General features: G+C 20.8%; 1 long non-coding RNA gene across 2 annotated transcripts; it reads right to left on the bottom strand.

Annotated features, from left to right (window-relative positions):
* Positions 1–669: 669 nt before the first annotated feature.
* On the bottom strand, positions 670–3,966 carry LOC112639977. 2 transcript variants are annotated; one of them, XR_003123786.1, is made up of 4 exons: positions 3,771–3,966; positions 2,805–3,002; positions 1,230–1,351; positions 670–813 (listed from the first exon to the last, which is right to left on the bottom strand). It is a non-coding gene; the product is annotated as an uncharacterized LOC112639977 (long non-coding RNA). The 2 variants fall into 2 exon arrangements; XR_003123787.1 differs by having other exon boundaries at positions 1,230–1,297.
* Positions 3,967–5,989: the final 2,023 nt, after the last annotated feature.

Raw genomic sequence — 5,989 nt, 5'->3', positions numbered from 1 at the left:
TAAATTTCACCTTTTTACAAAAAAAACAAAAAATTAAGTAGAAAATAATATAAGTTGAAAATGTTAAAGTATTAATTTTTTCTATTAACTGATATTATCTGTTTCTTAATTTTAACACTTCCACATTATCAATTTCTTTTGTATTTTAAGTAATTTTTGTTCTTATAAAAAAGAATTTAACGACCCTTTTGAAAATAAATAATTTTATGTTTTTTAGAACTGATTATTTGATTATATAGGTTACAGAAGTTTACATTACGTAATTAATAAATACATAAAGTAATTTTAAGTTCATTTTTTTATTTTAAAAAATAATTTTTAAAAATTTTTACACATTTTTATGAAAATACATATATACGCATTTATTAATATTTTATAATATTTATATAAAGATTATATAAATAAAAAATATATTATATTTATAATAGAAATAATACTGTTTAATTTAATACTAGAATTCATAAATTAAAATTTTTTAACAAAACAGAATTACCGAAGATTATGTTTAAGTGTCTAATATTTAAGTATACACATGTTATGTTGTTATATGTTGTTATATGTTAAGTATACAAATCAGTCAATTTTTTTATATGTAATAACTTGTATAAAATTATAAAAAAAATATATAATATATAACATATGTATAAAACAAAACATGCTACCAGAAATTTATTATAAAGAAAAAATTAAAAAACAAAGTAAAATAACAATAACTATAATATTGTCACATATGTGGAAGTTGTCATATATGTGGAAGTTGGATTTCTATGACTGTGACATATGTGTGGAAGTTAGATTTCTCTTATTCTGATTCTGTGAAAAAAATATATAAATTAATTAATATATATATATATACAGAGTGTCTCAAAACTCATAATCAATCTTTCAAAGACAGATTCGTGGGATTATTTGGGGACAATTTTTCCTCAACGAAAATGTCGATGAAGGTTATAATTTTTTACATGTTCCCGATTTTTGTCATCATATATCTTTACAATTAAGCCTTAAGTTAAAACTCAACTAAAGCAAACTCTATTTAAAATTAATCAAAGAATGTGGTTTTGTTAATATTTTATTTCTACAAAGCTTAGTTTTCGAGAAAACCTTTATTTCCAATCACTTATAAATCGAAAATTATTAGAGTCTCGATATTTTCGTTGAGGAAAAATCTCCAAATGATCTCAGGAATCTGATTAGTATTAATTATTTTTGATTAGTATTAATTATACCTGTACTTCATCTATTTTCCTTTTCAAATTTTGGGTTCCACTCATCAAAGTTAATAAAGGCATGTGCCCTGCAATTTTTTTTATATTTTCTATATTATTGACAACTAAATAGGATGGAATAACTAAAAATTTTAAAAATATTAATAAATAAATATAAATAGTATAAATAAATATAAATATAAATATATACATAAATATAAATATAAATATACACACACACACACATATATATATATATATATATATATATATATATATATATATATACACATACAGGGTGTACCACCTGAAAGTGGCCATCCCCTTTTATCTTTTAAATTAAAAGAGATAGACCATAACAAATATATATGAAATTAAATGGCTTTAACTGAACTTTATTCTGAGCATAGCGATTAATTACAAAATTTATCTGTATTAAAGAACGGAGAGATAAGTATAATTTTTTAATAATAATGTAGATATTTTGATATAATAAAAGTTGTAGCGCTGTTTTAAAGGAATATAACGATGTATGATTTAATATAAATGTTTTACATATTATACGAGATTTTCCGGCTTGAAATATTGCGGACGACGTCCACCATTTCATTTTCGGCCCTGCGATATAGCCAACTTCTGACTGAGTATCACGATTAAATGATAACATGACATATGTCAACCTCTAATGCACGAGTCAGAAGTTGGCTATATCGCAGGGCCGAAAATGAAATGGTGGTCGTCGCCCGCGATATTTTAAGCCGGAAAATCTCGTATAATATGTAAAATATTTACATTAAATCATACATCGTTATATTCGTTTCAAACAACGTTACAACTTTTATTATATCAAAATATCTACATTATTATAAAAAAATTATACATATCTCTCCGTTCTTTAATACAGATAAATTTTGTAATCAACCATTATGCTTTCAATAAAGTTCAGTTAATGCCATTTAATTTCATATATATTTGTTATGGTCTATCCCTTTTAGTTTAAAAGGTAAAAGGAGGTGGCCACTTCCAGGTGGTACACCCTGTATATATATATATATATATTATATTACAAAATTGTAATTATTTATTAAAAATATTTTCATTTATTGTAATATACTATATAGCATGAGGTATCTATTAATTTATATATCTGAGTTTTTAATTTGTGAAAAATTATACCCTAGCAAACACCAAGTAACAGTTATATAACTGTTAGTTGTAATTTCCTATTCAACAATATAATTGTTATATAAATTACATGTTATATAACAGTTATATTGTTGAGTAGGAAATTACAACTAACAGTTATATAACTGTTACTTGGTGTTTGCTGGGACGCTATATGAAAAGTTATTACATATAAGAAAATTGAATGATTTTGAGCAGTTAATTACGTATTGTATTTATTTTTTATAAGTGAAAATTTATAACTTTTATAAGTAAAAATTTTATATTTTAAAGATTTGAAACTTAAAAATTTCATTTTTTTTAAATTAAAGATCTTAAAATGGCTCTTACTCTTTATATAAATTGATTTTAATAATATTTAAACAATTATAAGGATAAAATAAATAAAAATTAAATAGTTTAGTTTATTACCTGTAGTTTGCATGATACCAATAATTTCTACATGATCACCTTTTCTGATATCAAGTGAAATATAATCATTGTTAGTAAAATTTATTACGTGAATTTCCAGTTTATATGTGCCATCAGTTATTGCACCACATCCAATAATTTTATTCATGTTATTGTTATATACTTCAGCAAAATTTGTCTTTACGTATCCTCTCAATACTACAAATATTTGATGAATATATATTAACAAAAATTATATATAAAATATATTGTGCCTTTTTAAATAAATATAATAAAATTCTAAAAGATATAAATAATATTTTATATTATATTATCAATAATCATGTTATTATTTTTTAATAAATTTTTATATAGAGTGTCCGAAAAACTGCCCACAATACTTCGAAAAGTGATTCAGGACCGAAAAAAAAGGAAAAAAATTATATAAATATAAGTCCTGAAATAACTCATTTCTTAATTATAATAGTCATCTTTATATTAGCAACATTGTAATTTAATTTTTATAATTATAATAATCATAGTTTAATTCATAGTATTTTAATATAAATAACTTTATTGTGTGTGTAAGTATGTATATGTATGTGTATATGCAGGGTATCCAATAATAACTACATTATCTCTCATGTAAAAAGAAGAAGTGTGTGTGTGTGTGTGTGTGTGTGTGTGTGTGTGTGTGTGTGTGTGTGTGTGTGTGTGTGTAAACCGAACAGAATATACAATTATTTTAATTAATTTTCATTATTCTTTTGTATTTTTTGCATTATTTATGTTACATTGGATATGTGTGTGTATGTGTGTATATATATATATCTTAAATTAATATTAAGATTATTTATTAAAATTTTAAAAACAGTAAATAATGCAAAAAATATAAAAGAATAATGAAAATTGATTGAAGTAATTGTTTATTCTATTCTGTTTATAATTTTTATTCTTTTCTTCAATTTTAAAAAATTTTTTACTTACACTGTTGAATCATACATTTGTATGCTTTCAAGTATATCACTTGGTGTCAATAGTTCGATTGCATTTAAGTTGTCAATTTCGATAAGTTTATCAATATGATTTTCAGAGTTTTGAAATATATGACTTGAGTTATGACTTTCCGTATCATCCAAATCATATTGCGACATTTTTAGATTGATTTAATATTTTGAAGATGGAAAATTAATAATTACCCTACAAAATATACAAAGATGATATACATATATAATATATATTGTAAGAAGAAAAATAATATATTTAATATTTATTAATTATTTTACATGAATCTGTTGTTTGAAATAATAATTTAAAGAAAATATTAAAATAATTATTTTTTTTAATGAATTAAAAAAATTTAATGCTTTAAAATAGTGTTTCAAAAATATTTTTAAAAATAAAAATTTTTTAAAATGTTTTTAAAAATATTTCCTGATTGTGGAATGAAAATATAAAAAATATACTTTACATATTCTATTCATTCTTCATAATAATTTGTCACGCTTTAAATATCAATGTTTTTCTTTTGCAAATCATAATGTAAATTATATGGAAAATTATTGTAGATTATCTTCTTAAAATAATATTAGAAATCATCTGAATGACACATAAAAGTATTTAAAACGTACAATTAGAAAAATTAATACAAATAACCATTGCAGCCTTTCATAATATTCAATATACAAACATAATTTGAATTGTTTATATAGAAATAGAAATGTAGACAATTTTTGATTAATTTTTTTTAACTTAAGATGAAAAATGCAAAAAACATTTTGATTTATTTTTCTTCTCAATTCAAAACTGGAAATCTAGACATTTCGATCTATTTCTTCTTAATAAATTAAATTGTAAAAAAAGTATTATAATAATACTTTTACATTTAATATGATGCAACAAAAATATTGATTACGCTGTACATATAACTATGTAACATAATAATAATAATAATAATAAAATAATTAGTATGATTAAGTGAGCACAATAGACGTAAAAATAAAAAAAAAACTATAAATATACTATCGTATAAAATTATAATATATAACATAGATGTTCAAACAGATGTTCAAAACAAAACGTATATTGTATTAAAAACTTATTTATAATGAAAAAGTTGTAGAACACTAGACAAAAAATAAGTTTAATATTAATACATAAAAATAATGTCAAAATTCAGCTGGTTTGTTTTTAATTTGTATCATTGAGAAGAATGTGAAGTAAATCGAAATGTATAGAACTCTATTACTTTTATTCGAATAATTGAAATATATTTGTATCAGAACATGTGAAAGATTTCAATTATATTTTTCATTATTTAATATAGTATTTATATACTTATTTTATATAATATAATTTACACATTATATAAATGCATATTCACTTTACATACGTTATACATATTTAAATGAAATATTTGTTATAATAATATATAAAACCAAAATTAAATTTGTTTATTTTAAAGAGTTTAATATTAAATGTTATTGCAATACTTTAGTTTATGACTCCTCTCTCAATAATACAATTAATATAAATTAAGTAATATATAAGAAATATATAAGTTTTTATATTATTATTAAGCTTTCAAATAAGAATTATTTTAATTTTCTTTAAATAAATATTATTACATTTTTTACAAATTTTAATAAATTATTCATAAGAATATTATACATATTATAATGTAAACAATGTTTTATTTATCATGAAAACTTATAGAAAAAATAATATTTGATAAAATTGAAGACTTCTGAAAATTAAAATCAATTGGCAAATATATTGTAAAAGTATTAAATATATTGTAAAGTATTTATTCACTTGAAAATAAATCGTTTTCAAATTAAGATTAATAAATATACAAATATATAAATATAAATTTGTATATTACATATTTATATTCTAAAAATCAAGAGTACAAATTAGGCAAAGAAAAACCACACAGTTTAGATGTCAAATCACAAATCTTTCAAAATAAATAATCGTACAAAAATTAATCAAATTAATTCGAACTTATTAATGTGTCTAAAAATCAGATGGTAGAGACAGAAGTGTAATCGAGGCACATCAAAGAGTAAAAATCAATGTGTAAATTAATTATCATAAAAAACAGTTAAAGATTAATTCGCAAACGTTTCGATCATATCCAGATCATTTTCAATGCGGAAAAATATTCATATTACAAAAGTAAATAAATTAGATCAATAATACAA

The sequence above is a fragment of the Camponotus floridanus genome, unplaced genomic scaffold (assembly GCF_003227725.1).
Source record: "Camponotus floridanus strain SB8 unplaced genomic scaffold, Cflo_v7.5 scaffold123, whole genome shotgun sequence".
In the NCBI taxonomy this organism is placed as follows: domain Eukaryota; kingdom Metazoa; phylum Arthropoda; class Insecta; order Hymenoptera; family Formicidae; genus Camponotus; species Camponotus floridanus.
This window is presented reverse-complemented; position numbering and strand designations above follow the sequence as displayed.